Source organism: Prionailurus viverrinus, chromosome A2 (assembly GCF_022837055.1).
Source record: "Prionailurus viverrinus isolate Anna chromosome A2, UM_Priviv_1.0, whole genome shotgun sequence".
NCBI classification, from domain to species: Eukaryota; Metazoa; Chordata; class Mammalia; order Carnivora; family Felidae; genus Prionailurus; species Prionailurus viverrinus.
Window position 1 is genome coordinate 36,195,503 of NC_062562.1, and position 15,616 is coordinate 36,211,118.

Consider the following 15,616-nt stretch of genomic DNA (forward strand, 5'->3'; position numbering starts at 1 on the left):
TTCAGGGACAGCCTATTTCCAGAAGGAATCAGACCAAAGGCCAGCACAGTTCCAGAGAGAACAGTTGAGCCCCAAAAAGATCATAGACTGAAAGCTAGCACAGTTCCAACAGGCAGAGTTCCAATGGGAACAGTCCAGTTGCAAAGGGAAATAGGAACAAAGGCCTTCACAATTCCTACTGGCACAGTTCCAACTGGAAAGGTCTGATATTGAAAAGGACTCAGACTGAGGGCTAGTCCAGTTCCATTAGGAGCAGTCTCATTCAAAACAGTAACTAGACCAAAAGCTAGCACAGTTCCTTTAGACTTAAGGCCAAATGAGTACCCTATGAGATGATTAAAAAAAAAAAAACCATCGTAAATAGATCTCAAATAAATCTTGGAGAACTGAGACATGAGGTGTGGAGCTTGAAAAACCGAGAAAACTTGTCCTTAAAGCCCCAGCCAGGGTAGGCATGAAGCAGCTCAGAAATGTCCATGGGTACTGCACCTGTTTGCTAGCCAGCTCTGGAGCAGTTGGGGTCTTCTCTGGAGCCCACTTTTGATCACCAAGAATTGTTAACCTTAAAAATAGAAACCGCCAGTTATTTTACCAGAAGAAGATGGTTTTATTCAGGAATGAAAAATTGTAATCTGGGACATACAAGCCGTGGCAAAACCATAAGCAAGTACAGGAAACAAAGTCGGGGGGGATGCTTTTTTTAAGGAGAAAAAGGGTAAGTAGGAACAGCTTATTAAAAGTCCACTGGAGTAAAATGGTGGTTTGAAATGTGGTGTCTTCTCATTGTCTGAGCTGTTGCAGAGATGGCGGTGGTGAGGAAAGAGTTTCTTCCCTCTGGCTGCAGTAGTCAATTAGTATCCACATGCAAGGTCAAGTCTTTGTAAGGTCAAGACCTTCTTTTCCTGTTGTGTCTACAATTAATTTGCCATGGTAGGGTGGGAGAGCTGCCCCTACCAAAACATCACGTGTCCATTTTATAAGGTTTCCCATTACTAATTTTCACAAGTTCATACATGCTTTTGATGAAATGTGAAAACATTTTTGAAGGTTTGGGTTTGAGAGAGCGAACAGCTAAGAAAGAATTCTTGAGATGTCTTTGGTGCAAAAAGGTGATTTTATTATAGGACAGGGACAGGACCCGTGGGCAGAAAGAGCTGCACTGGGATTTTTTTTTTAATTTTATTTTAAAGAGAGTGAGCACAAGTTGTGGAAAGGGGGCAGAGGCAGAGAGAGGGGGAGAGAGAGAGATCCAAGGAGACTCCATGCTCAGCCTGGAGCCTGAGCTCTTCCTAATCTGGAAGAGCAAACATTAGAGAACCAGTAATGTTCCAAACAAAAGTCATAAAAATCATAATTTTTTTCAGTTCACTTAGTGTCATGTTAGTAATCTTTTGTTCAGTTTGAATGCAGCTTTTTAGTTCTAGAAATTGTTGCCCATTTCACTTTTATGATTTTAAAGATATCAAAAAGCTGTATTTGTTTTTTTAAAAAAGTTCTTTTTATGAACCTCCTTGAAGATGAAACTCATTTTGCAAGTGACAAAAGACTGTAATGCACTTGACAAGAAAATTCAGTTATTTCTGTAACACAGAACACTTCAATAATCAGAATATCAAGTGATAACCTTTTTATCAAAGCATATTAAAACTGCAGGAATTTCACATATATATTTGAACAGTTACAGCATTTACCCAAGCAATACAACCTAAGGTTTATCATTATTTGAGAGTTCTTTCCAAGTAATTTAACATATCAAACAAAAAGTCTAATTAGTCAAAAAGACTTCATTTACAATTCACATCTTGAGGAAGTTTGTTAAAACCCTCAGAAAGTTTTACATTTATTTATTTTGAGAGAAAGAGAGCACAAGTGGGGGAGGGCCAGAGAGAGAAGGAAACCGAGAATCCAAAGCAGGCTCCAGGCTCTGAGCTGTCAGCACAGAGCCCGACACAGGGCTCGAACTAACAAACTGTGAGATCATGACCTGAGCTGAAGGCAGACGCTGAACCAAATGAGCCACCCAGGTGCCCCAACCCTCAGAAAGTTTTAAAGTACATGTCTAAATAGGATTATGGTTCAATATAAAACTTAAAACTTATTTACTTAACCAAGGTGCCATGAAGATTTTAAAGGCAAATACGTAGGGTTATATAGCTGTGAGTAAAACTTAGCTCCTTTAATATTGAGAAGTTTTAACCTTTTTTAAGTAACCAAAGACCTGATAAAGGCAAAACATATAAACTTTGGTTTTCTAGGGAGACAAAAGAGAAGAAAAAAACAACTTTGTTTACATTTTTTTTTTCATCAAGAGCCGACCAACAATCCAAGAAACCTTTGTCTTTTTTAACAGAGAGAAAAGCAGAATTGGAATCTTATACCAGTGTACTTTTTAAAATACATTTATTTCAACCTTGTCCCAACAGCACATAAAATTCCTTTCCAAAGATTTTCCTTCATGAACCTTTTACAATGTTTTTTAAAAAAATTCAGAGTTGCTTTCCTTATTTCCATCAATCTTAATTACATTTAGCAGAAGAATTTTACCTCTTAGAAACCTTAGGCTCCAGTGAAAACTAAGTAGTGACCAATTGTGAACTGTTATATCAGAATTTTTCTAGATCTGAAATTTTAAAACAGAGGTTATTCCATAGTACAGTCTTTCAATTAAGCACACAGCACATTGACCAACAAACCCAAGTATCCTCAGGTTCTGTGCAAAAAAGCTGAAAGCACAAAAGTATGTTCAGTAATCATTGCTTTAGTATTTCATCTTGTTTGGAAAATACTTAGATACCAATGAATTCAACCCAGTTTATCATTTAACTTAGCAAAACTTCAAAGTTTTAGGTTACCAAAGCTCTTCATAGCTATCTTTACAATTACTCATGAAAACTTTGAGACACATGAAATTAACCATTATTTCAAGTCATCCCTTTGCTAACAAATTTCTAAGCTTCTTCCCCACATAGCAAGCTTCTTTCACAAGGCAACCAAAACACACCAAGGATTTAGCTTCCTTTATTTGAATTTTTTTTATTTGACCAATTTTTTTTCTTCCTCCAAAATAATAAGATGAGGGATTCATCCCAAAAGAAAGAGCAGGAAGAAATGATAGGGGCTTAATCAACACAGCTGTAAGCAAGATGTCTGAACTAGAATTTAGAACCACAATAATAGGAGTACTAGTGGGGTGGAAAAAGCATAAAATCCATTTCTGGAGAGAGAAGAAATAAAATCTAGTTAGGATGAAATTAAAAATGCTAAAACTGACATGCAATATCGAGTGGATGCCACAATGGCATGGATGGACAAAGCAGAGCAGTGAATCAGCAAAACAGACCATAAAATTGTGGAGAATAATGAAGCAGAGAAAAGGAGGGAAACAGGCAAAAGAGCATAATACAAGAAGTAGAGAACTCAGTGACTTACAAAAAAAAAAAAGGAATAATATCTGAAAAATAGGAATCCCAGATGTTGAAAAGAGAGGAAAAGGGGCAGAAGGTTTATGTGAATAAATTGTAGTGGAAAACTTTCAAAATCTGGAGAATGACACAGACCTCAAAATCTAGGAAGCACAGAGAACTCCCATTAGATTCAACAGAAAATGACCACCACCAAGGCATATCATAGTCAAAATCAGATAATATACAGACAATGGGAATGCAAACTGGTGCAGCCACTCTGGAAAACAGTATGGAGGTTCCTCAAAAAACTAGAAATAGGAGTTGCGGCAAGATGGCGGCTTAGGACGCTGGGCTCACCGCACGTCCTGCTGATCACTTAGATTCCATCTACACCTGCCTAAATAACCCAGAAAACTGCCAGAGGATTAGCAGAACGGAGTCACCAGAGCCAAACGCAGACGAGAGGCCCACGGAAGAGGGTAGGAAGGGCGGCGAGGCGGTGCGCGCTCCACGGACTGGTGGGAGGGAGCCGGGGCGGAGGGGCGGCTCGCCGGCCAAGCAGAGCCCCCGAGTCTGGCTTGCAAAAGTGGAGGGGCCGGGCGGACTGTGTTCCGACAGCAAGCGCGACTTAGCGTCTGGGAGGTCATAAGTTAACAGCTCTGCTCAGAAAGCGGGAAGGCTGGAGGACAAAGGGAGGGAGAGCTGCTGAGCCCCCTGACAACAGAGCTCAGTTTGGTGGGGAACAAAGGCACTCGCCAGCGCCATCTCCCCCGCCCATCCCCCAGCCGAAATCCCAAAGGGAACCGGTTCCTGCCAGGGAACTTGCTCGCTCCGCGCAAACACCCAACTCTGCGCTTCGGTGGAGCCAAACCTCCGGCAGCGGATCTGACTCCCTCCCGCTGCCACAGGGCCCCTCCTGAAGTGGATCACCTAAGGAGAAGCGATCTAAGCCTGCCCCTCCTGCCCCTGAGCACCTTGCCTACCCACCCCAGCTAATACGCCAGATCCCCAGCATCACAAGCCTGGCAGGGTGCAAGTAGCCCAGACGAGCCACACCACCCCTAGGAGAATCACACCACCCACAGTGAATCCCGCCCCTAGGAGAGGGGAAGAGAAGGCACACACCAGTCTGTGGCCCCAGCGGTGGGCTGGGGGCAGACATCAGGTCTGACTGCGGCCCCGCCCACCAACTCCAGTTATACACCACAGCACAGGGGAAGTGCCCTGCAGGTCCTCACCACGCCAGGGACTGTCCAAAATGACCAAGCGGAAGAATTCCCCTCAGAAGAATCTCCAGGAAATAACAACAGCTATGAGCTGATCAAAAAGGACTTAAATAACATAACAGAAAGTGAATTTAGAATAATAGTCATAAAATTAATCGCTGGGCTTGAAAACAGTATACAGGACAGCAGAGAATCTCTTGCTACAGAGATCAAGGGACTAAGGAACAGTCACGAGGAGCTGAAAAACGCTTTAAACGAAATGCATAACAAAATGGAAACCACCACAGCTCGGCTTGAAGAGGCAGAGGAGAGAATAGGTGAACTAGAAGATAAAGTTATGGAAAAAGAGGAAGCTGAGAAAAAGAGAGATAGGGGCGCCTGGGTGGCGCAGTCGGTTGAGCGTCCGACTTCAGCCAGGTCACGATCTCGTGGTCCGTGAGTTCGAGCCCCGCGTCGGGCTCTGGGCTGATGGCTCGGAGCCTGGAGCCTGCTTCCCATTCTGTGTCTCCCTCTCTCTCTGCCCCTCCCCCGTTCATGCTCTGTCTCTCTCTGTCCCAAAAATAAATAAACGTTGAAAAAAAAAAAAAATTAAAAAAAAAAAGAGATAAAAAAATCCAGGAGTATGAGGGGAAAATTAGAGAATTAAGTGATACACTAAAAAGAAATAATATATGCATAATTGGTATCCCAGAGGAGGAAGAGAGAGGGAAAGGTGCTGAAGGGGTACTTGAAGAAATAATAGCTGAGAACATCCCTGAACTGGGGAAGGAAAAAGGCATTGAAATCCAAGAGGCACAGAGAACTCCCTTCAGATGTAACTTGAATCGGTCTTCTGGGATACATATCATAGTGAAACTGGCAAAATACAAGGATAAGGAGAAAATTCTGAAAGCAGCAAGGGGTAAACGTGCCCTCACATATAAAGGGAGACCTATAAGACTCCTGACTGATCTCTCTTTTGAAACTTGGCAGGCCAGAAAGAATTGGCACGAGATTTTCAGGGTGCTAGACAGAAAAAATATGCAGCCAAGAATCCTTTATCCAGCAAGTCTGTCATTTAGAATAGAAGGAGAGATAAAGGTCTTCCTAAACAAACAAAAACTGAAGGAATTTGTCACCACTAAACCAGCCCTACAAGAGATCCTAAGGGGGACCCTGTGAGACAAAGTCCCAGAGACATCACTATAAGCATAAAACATACAGACATCACAATGACTCTAAACCCGTATCTTTCTATAATAACACTGAATGTAAATGGATTAAATGCGCCAACCAAAAGACATAGGGTATCAGAATGGATAAAAAAACAAGACCCATCTATTTGCTGTCTACAAGAGACTCATTTTAGACCTGAGGACACCTTTAGATTGAGAGTGAGGGGATGGAGAACTATTTATCATGCGACTGGAAGCCAAAAGAAAGCTGGAGTAGCCATACTTATATCAGACAAACTAGACTTTAAATTAAAGGCTGTAACAAGAGATGAAGAAGGACATTATATAATAGTTACAGGGTCTATCCATCAGGAAGAGCTAACAATTATAAATGTCTATGCACCGAATACCGGAGCCCCCAAATATATAAAACAATTACTCATAAACATAAGCAACCTTATTGATAAGAATGTGGTAATTGCAGGGGACTTTAATACACCACTTACAGAAATGGATAGATCATCTAGACACACGGTCAATAAAGAAACAAGGGCCCTGAATGAGACATTGGATCAGATGGACTTGACAGATATATTTAGAACTCTGCATCCCAAAGCAACAGAATATACTTTCTTCTCGAGTGCACATGGAACATTCTCCAAGATAGATCACATACTGGGTCACAAAACAGCCCTTCATAAGTATAAAAGAGGTGAGATCATACCATGCATACTTTCGGACGACAATGCTATGAAGCTTGAAATCAACCACAGGAAAAAGTCTGGAAAACCTCCAAAAGCATGGAGGTTAAGAACACCCTACTAAAGAATGAATGGATTAGACAGGAATTAGGGAAGAAATTAAAAAATATATGGAAACAAACGAAAATGAAAATGCAACAATCCAAACGCTTTGGGATGTAGCAAAGGCAGTCCTGAGAGGAAAATACATTGCAATCCAGGCCTATCTCAAGAAACAAGAAAAATCCCAAATACAAAATCTAACAGCACACCTAAAGGAACTAGAAGTAGAACAGCAAAGGCACCCCACACCCAGAAGAAAAAGAGAAATAATAAAGATCAGAACATAAATAAACAATATAGAATCTAAAAAAACAGTAGAGCAGATCAACGAAACCAAGAGTTGGTTTTTTGAAAAAATAAACAAAATTGATTAGCCTCTAGCCAGGCTTCTCAAAAAGAAAAGGGAGATGACCCAACTAGATAAAATCATGAATGAAAATGGAATTATTACAACCAATCCCTCAGAGATACAAACAATTATCAGGGAATACTATGAAAAATTATATGCCAACAAATTGGACAACCTGGAAGAAATGGACAAATTCCTAAGCACCCACACTCTTCCAAAACTCAATCAGGAGGAAATAGAAAGCTTGAACAGACCCATAACCAGCGAAGAAATTGAATCGGTTATCAAAAATCTCCCAACAAATAAGAGTCCAGGACCAGATGGCTTCCCAGGGAAGTTCTACCAGACGTTTAAAGCAGAGATAATACCTATCCTTCTCAAGCTATTCCAAGAAATAGAAAGGGAAGGAAAACTTCCAGACTCATTCTATGAAGCCAGTATTACTTTGATTCCTAAACCAGACAGAGACCCAGTAAAAAAAGAGAACTACAAGCCAATATCCCTGATGAAGATGGATGCAAAAATTCTCAATAAGGTACTAGCAAATCGAATTCAACGGCATATAAAAAGAATTATTCACCATGATCAAGTGGGATTAATTCCTGGGAGGCAGGGCTGGTTCAACATTCGCAAATCAATCAACGTGATACATCACATTAACAAAAAAAGAGAGAAGAACCATATGATCCTGTCAATCGATGCAGAAAAGGCCTTCGACAAAATCCAGCACCCTTTCTTAATAAAAACCCTTGAGAAAGTCGGGATAGAAGGAACATACTTAAAGATCATAAAAGCCATTTATGAAAAGCCCACAGCTAACATCATCCTCAACGGGGAAAAACTAAGAGCTTTTTCCCTGAGATCAGGAACACGACAAGGATGCCCACTCTCACCGCTGCTGTTTAACATAGTGCTGGAAGTTCTAGCATCAGCAATCAGACAACAAAAGGATATCAAAGGCATCAAAATTGGCAAAGATGAAGTCAAGCTTTCGCTTTTTGCAGAAGACATGATATTATACATGGAAAACCCGATAGACTCCACCAAAAGTCTGCTAGAACTGATACATGAATTCAGCAAAGTTGCAGGATACAAAATCAATGTACAGAAATCAGTTGCATTCTTATACACTAACAATGAAGCAACAGAAAGACAAATAAAGAAACTGATCCCATTCACAATTGCACCAAGAAGCATAAAATACCTAGGAATAAATCTAACCAAAGATGTACAAGATCTGTATGCTGAAAACTATAGAAAGCTTATGAAGGAAATTGAAGAAGATTTAAAGAAATGGAAAGACATTCCCTGCTCATGGATTGGAAAAATAAATATTGTCAAAATGTCAATACTACCCAAAGCTATCTACACATTCAATGCAATCCCAATCAAAATTGCACCAGCATTCTTCTCGAAACTAGAACAAGCAATCCTAAAATTCATATGGAACCACAAAAGGCCCCGAATATCCAAAGGAATTTTGAAGAAGAAGACCAAAGCAGGAGGCATCACAATCCCAGACTTTAGCCTCTACTACAAAGCTGTCATCATCAAGACAGCATGGTATTGGCACCAAAACAGACACATAGACCAATGGAATAGAATAGAAACCCCAGAACTAGACCCACAAACGGATGGCCAACTCATATTTGACAAAGCAGGAAAGAACATCCAATGGAAAAAAGACAGTCTCTTTAACTAATGGTGCTGGGAGAACTGGACAGCAACATGCAGAAGATTGAAACTAGACCACTTTCTCACACCATTCACAAAAATAAACTCAAAATGGATAAAGGACCTAAATGTGAGACAGGAAACCATCAAAACCTTAGAGGAGAAAGCAGGAAAAGACCTCTCTGACCTCAGCCGTAGCAATCTCTTACTCGACACATCCCCAAAGGCAAGGGAATTAAAAGCAAAAGTGAATTACTGGGACCTTATGAAGATAAAAAGCTTCTGCACAGCAAAGGAAACAACCAACAAAACTAAAAGGCAACCAACGGAATGGGAAAAGATATTCGCAAATGACATATCGGACAAAGGGCTAGTATCCAAAATCTATAAAGAGCTCACCAAACTCCACACCCAAAAAACAAATAACCCAGTGAAGAAATGGGCAGAAAACATCAATAGACACTTCTCTAAAGAAGACATCCGGATGGCCAACAGGCACATGAAAAGATGTTCAGCGTCACTCCTTATCAGGGAAATACAAATCAAAACCACACTCAGGTATCACCTCACGCCAGTCAGAGTGGCCAAAATGAACAAATCAGGAGACTATAGATGCTGGAGAGGATGTGGAGAAACGGGAACCCTCTTGCACTGTTGGTGGGAATGCAAATTGGTGCAGCCGCTCTGGTAAGCAGTGTGAAGGTTCCTCAGAAAATTAAAAATAGACCTACCCTATGACCCAGCAATAGCACTGCTAGGAATTTATCCAAGGGATACAGGAGCACTGATGCATAGGGCCACGTGTACCCCAATGTTCATAGCAGCACTCTCAACAATAGCCAAATTATGGAAAGAGCCTAAATGTCCATCAACTGATGAATGGATAAAGAAATTGTGGTTTATATACACAATGGAATATTACGTGGCAATGAGAAAAAATGAAATATGGCCTTTTGTAGCAACGTGGATGGAACTGGAGAGTGTGATGCTAAGTGAAATAAGCCATACAGAGAAAGACAGATACCATATGGTTTCACTCTTATGTGGATCCTGAGAAACTTCACAGGAACCCATGGGGGAGGGGAAGGAAAAAAAAAAAAAAAGAGGTTAGAATGGGAGAGAGCCAAAGCATAAGAGACTTAAAAACTGAGAACAAACTGAGGGTTGATGGGGGGTGGGAGGGAGGAGAGGGTGGGTGATGGGTATTGAGGAGGGCACCTTTTGGGATGAGCACTGGGTGTTGTATGGAAACCAATTTGTCAATACATTTCATAAAAAAAAAAAAAAAAAAAAAAAAAAAATAAAGTGCTCATTTGGTTCAAAAAAAAAAAAAAAAAAAAAAAAAAAAACTGAGAACAAACTGAGGGTTGATGGGGGGTGGGAGGGAGGAGAGGGTGGGTGATGGGTATTGAGGAGGGCACCTTTTGGGATGAGCACTGGGTGTTGTATGGAAACCAATTTGTCAATAAATTTCATAAAAAAAAATAAATAGCAAAAAAAAAAAAAAACTAGAAATAGAACTACCCTACGACCCAGCTATTGCACTACCAGCCATTTATCCACGGGATACAGGTGTGCTGTTTCGAAGGGACACATGCACCCCCATGTTTATAGCAGCACATCAACAATAGCCAAAGTATGGAAAGAGCCCAAATGTCCATCGAACCATGAATGGATAAAGAAGATGTAGTATATATATACAATGGAGTATTACTCAGCAATCAAAAAGAATGAAATCTTCCCATTTGCAACTATGTGGATGGAACTGGAGGGTATTATGCTAAGTGAAATTAGAGAAAGACAAAAATCATATGATTTCACTCATATGAGGACTTAAAGAGACAAAACAGATGAACATAAGGGAAGGGAAACAAAAATAAAAACAGGGAAGGGGACAAAACAGAAGAGAGACATAAATATGGAGAACTGAGGATTCTGGGAGGGGCAGTGGGCTAAATGGATAAGGGGCACTAAGGAATCTACTTCTGAAATCATTGTTGCACTATATGCTAATTTGGATGTAAATTTAAAAAAATTTTTGGGGCGCCTGGGTGGCGCAGTCGGTTAAGCGTCCGACTTCAGCCAGGTCACGATCTCGCGGTCCGTGAGTTCGAGCCCCGCGTCAGGCTCTGGGCTGATGGCTCAGAGCCTGGAGCCTGTTTCCGATTCTGTGTCTCCCTCTCTCTCTGCCCCTCCCCCGTTCATGCTCTGTGTCTCTCTGTCCCAAAAATAAATAAACGTTGAAAAAAAAATTAAAAAAAAAATTTTTTTTAAATAAAAAAAGAAACCACTAACAAACCACCTCATTCATTCTCATTTCACCCTTATCTCCCACTGAGTGGCCAGAGAAAATGAGGCACAGAGCAACCAGGAGATGCCAAAGAAAAGTGTAAGGTTTGTGCAAACACGAGCATCCGAATCCGCCCTTGCTAGAATTGTGGGTAAGTGGAGAGCGCATGCAGGACTTCCCCAAGTACATGTAGATGCAGACACAACTGCAAGGGTCACTTGGAGCCCAGCTGGGGCCACTAAGCAGCACTCAAGAGCAGTAACAGGTATTGTGGCTGTTAGAGTGACAGATCTGAGCAGTTCTGTATCACCCAGCAGCGGATGAGGGTACATCTGGGTGAACCTGATGGAGACATCAGACTACAGGGACAACAGAAGGTTCCTGCCACGTCTATCACCTTGGAAGCTGTCTCCTTGCAAACAGCACACTCCTCACTCCCCCGCCCCCCTGACTGTGCAAGGGTAGGTGTGTCACTGGGGCGACCCTCCAGGGCAGAGACCTTGGAGCATTCATGCTGCCAATTCCAGCCTGAGACCCAGAACCTCCCCATTCGACAGAGCAGGAATCTGTAGACCATGGCCCATGGGCCAATCCCAGTCTGCTTTGGTAAATAAATTCTCTCTGGACACAGGGATGCTTGTACAACACTTACCATCTACGGCAGCCTTCACATGACATCCACAAAGTCTAGTAATGGTGACAGAAACAGTGTGGACCACCTTCCTAAAACCCATACTATCTGGGCGTTGACAGAGAAACTTGGCCAACTCCTGCTCCGCTCAATGACGGAACAGCCAGAGAAAAATTATTGGTAATTTCAGGGCAACATTCAACTCTTCTTGGTGGGGAGGAACCACTGTTTGATTTCCACAGCCCAGTGAAATGACTTTTGAGGCCAGTGAAGGAAAGGAGGCCCCAGGTCATTCTGGAAAGGACTGATGATGATAAATGGCATTTAAAGATGCAGTCACTTGTTGGCTTTTATCCACAAAATGCCCAGAGCAAGCTCTCAATAGGAGGTGTCCCCCATCCTGCCAGAGGCTCGAGAGGCTGAGTGTTGTGCTCACGGATACAGCAAGAATTCAAAGCCAGGTTTGGCTGAATCCCAGGCCTCGTTCTTTGCTGCTGCTTCTGCACCAAGAAATGTGGGTCCAAAACAAGAATCCAGGCTCATCTCTGAAGGAAAGAACCCGTAAGACTGAGTGCCGCAGAAAGGCGGCTTCTTGTAAAGAGCAGGGAAGACGCTCAGGTCATTAGAGCATGGGCATGCCCAGAAGGGTTGCCGCTAATGACACGGTTGGTATTTTTACTGTCGCAAGCGCAGTGATCCCATCTGCACATGAACAGGCACTGCTCATGTTCAAGTAAAAGTGAAATGGCTCTGGAATGTCTCCTCCCAGGGGTTTCATTTCTGCTTACAAATAAGAAAGCCGTACCCTGGACACCACTTCAGGCACCTGGGGCAGGGGTAGAGGGGTCTGCTTCTCTGGAAGCTCTGTACTGATTAGTGTTGGCTGCGGAGGTCCTTGAGGAAAGACACAACATCTGACGTCTTAAGGTTAGGCGGACCTGGGTCTCACCGCTTCCTAAGAATCCTTGTGCCTTGGTTTCCTGGTCTGCAAAATGGAACCAGCACTCACCACCTCGTCATGTCTGCAAGCCGCCCAGCGCGGTACCCACTCTGCCTTAGTAGTAAGCACTCAGTAAGTGCCACCCCTCAACCTCCTGTCCCATGCCGCCCTCCCACCTCCCCACACTAGGACAACAACAGGAAGGCAGATGCAGGTGGCTCAGAACTTCACAGTCTTTCCCACGGGCTCATGTTTGATCAGAACCCATTTTCCACTTTGTAGAATGCACCTCATCTCCTTATCTCTCCAGGGCACCTCGGGGCCCGTTCACCAGCCACTCCAAACAGAGGGTGCCAGCCCCACTACGGAGGTCGGGACGTTACAGCAAACTGTCGGCTTTCTCCCAGGCCCCTGCATTTTCTTGAGCCTGTCAGCCCTGCCATGAGGAGCAGAGAATTGGCATGGCCCACTTTCCCCAAGGTGCCAGAGACACGAGGACTGAACTCAGTCGCTCTCTATTAGAACAGAAACTTAGCTGCTCCCTCTTCTTTGCCCTGTCCTCTCTTCTGGAATAAAGGCTTTTTATTTTCTTTCTCATCCTTCATCTCTTTCCTTATTTACGCTGAGCTGGCATCTGCATTTGCCACACTTTTGAGAATGATTTATCCCAGGCTACAAACATACCAGTGGATTTTCTGTTCCTTGTAGTTTAAAGGCTTCCATTTGTTTTAAGGCAGACCCCCTCCTCCTGAGTGGCATTTTACCAGGAACCCCAACCTTAGTGTCCTCACCACAGCTGCTCGACCGGACAGCCATCTGGTGGCTGTGGGTCAAAGGGCGCAGGGCAGGAGAAGAGGGGGTCACGGACGGGACAGCCAGCTGAGTGGCTGGCACCCACCAGAGACATCAAGGAAGGATCCTCCCCTGGAGCCTCTAAATGGAGCCAGACCCTGTTGGTGCCCACAACTTGATTTCAGGCTTCTGGCCTCCATGACTGTGAGACAATAAATTTGTATTGTGCTGTTGTAAAACCACCAGACCTGCGATCATTTGTTACACTTACTCCAGTCTTGTTCCATGCCAGGCCCTGTTAGGCATCATTTTATGCACAGATGGGGATGTGGACTCTGAGAGGTGACCCGACTTGCTTAAGGGTGCAGGGTTCTTGGGAGAGGAAGCAGGAAGCACAGGGTCCAGAACCCACACCAGGATAGGACATGGTCTCCAAAGAGCATGCCCAAAGCCCCCGGTGGCCCCAGCCCTGCCTTTCCCAGCCGCAAAGCAGGCAGATACTACTTCCCCACTGGGCTTACCATACACTAAGTGAAAGAAATTACATACTGGTGTGTCATATCCCAGTGTCTGACACACAGGAGGCACTTGGCAAGTATCTCAATGAACGAGTAAGGAAGGGTCACGGCATCACTTACGGGTAGGGATGGTCATTTCCAAAGACTGGGGGTAGGGGCCCACTGGAAGACGTGTTCTTCCCTGAGGAACATGGTGACTATAGGGGCAAATCGTTTCCTAAGTTCACTCACCTGACCTGTCCCACGGTGCTGTCAGCTCTTGGAAAGGCCAGATGGGTGGGAGGGCAAATAAATTCCACAGAGCAGTTCGTGCAGGTGATTAGCCTTAGGAGATCCAGTCTGCAGGACTCCAAGATTATGGCACTGAGAGAAGAAATCAAAAAAGACTTCTTGGAGCTGAGCTCTCTGTCCTCAAACACTAAAATGGCACATTGCAAAATGTGCCTCTTAGACAACTTGCACTGTGATGCTCAACACTGGAGACTGGCAATAACGCCAAAACAGCACCTTCTGGAAATACTCACCCATGAAGGTTAACTGCTCCACTTCTCCCAAATCAGTGCCTCCCACAACCAGCTGGACAGTGGTCTCATCACCACCGGGCAGCGCCCACTCACTGGCACTGATGACAGGAAGCCAATCACCGAAACCTTCAGTTAGAGCCCCAAACTGTCACCCAGAGAGATCAGACCTAAGACACAGTCCTGCCAGGGAGAAATCTGCCTGATTTTCAATCTGTTACCAATAAGCAATAAATAATGAAGTTTAGCTAATTAAAGAAGCCAAGCACAGTGTCATTTAACGTCCCTTGTATATTCACGTCTCCCAGCGTGGGAGGTTTCTCCAACCCTTTGAAATGGGCACCTTTTTGAGAAGATGTTTCTGGAACCAAGGCAAAGCAGCAGGAGTGCACAGTCCCAGACCCACAGCCGGCTCCTGCTCTGTTTCTCACGTGCTGAGTGGCAGCAGGCAAGTCACTTAGCTTCTCTGAGCTTGTTTTTCCCCCAAGGAAAGGGAGGGGCAAGGGAAATCACCTGACAAGAGATCTATGTGGAAAAAACCCTATGCCTTGACCCCAGGATAGGCACTAAATCCCTTAGGTCAAACAGCACATCCTGTCCATATGGTCCTACGGAGTGGTTCAAAACTGGCCCATGACTAAGTTGGTTTGATTGGAGAGAATGTTGGGAATTTGGGGGATAGCCCAACTGTCTGTTGGACAGAGAGTTGTATTTTTCCTCTTGATGATGACTGGAGTGGGGGAGCAGCCTGGCACCACTGCTCACCAAGTGCTAAACTTTTCAGTTATCCAGCAAAACAAATTCCTTGCTTTGCTGAACCTGCTTTGGCTTCGGTTCTGTGCTTCTGTCCCTGAAAGCATCCTAACCAGTACAGAAACAATGGCCCCTCCCAGCTCCAGCATTTATCTTACTCTATACGGTTCCCTACGAAGGTCAAACCCTGACAATGAAAACCCAAAGGAAATCCCTCCATTTCCTGCTGCCAAGGAGAGACTATGAGCGATCTGAAGATACAGACCATGTCGGTCTTACCTCTGATCCCCAGTTCAAAGCACAGTACTCAGAACTCAGGAACCCGAGAACCTCATGACACAGGCACTGGAGGAAAAGATCACAAAGACAAAGGATTATCAACCAGGGGCCCCTAGATAAGCTTGACCTGTCTGCTCAGCGTCATTACCACGGCCATGACCACAGCATCACTGCTCACGAGTGGTAACTAAATGTCAGGCTCTACAGCTCTGCACATGTCCTCTGCTGGAATCCTCACCACCACTCTGAGAAGTGCCCCCTGTGAAAGTCACCAAGGCTACC

General features: G+C 43.9%; 1 long non-coding RNA gene across 1 annotated transcript; it reads right to left on the reverse strand.

The window, feature by feature from the left end:
• Positions 1 to 438: 438 nt before the first annotated feature.
• Positions 439 to 15,400, reverse strand: LOC125149025 (uncharacterized). The gene is made up of 3 exons (XR_007145783.1): positions 15,335 to 15,400; positions 14,013 to 14,144; positions 439 to 562 (listed from the first exon to the last, which is right to left on the reverse strand). It is a non-coding gene; the product is annotated as an uncharacterized LOC125149025 (long non-coding RNA).
• Positions 15,401 to 15,616: the final 216 nt, after the last annotated feature.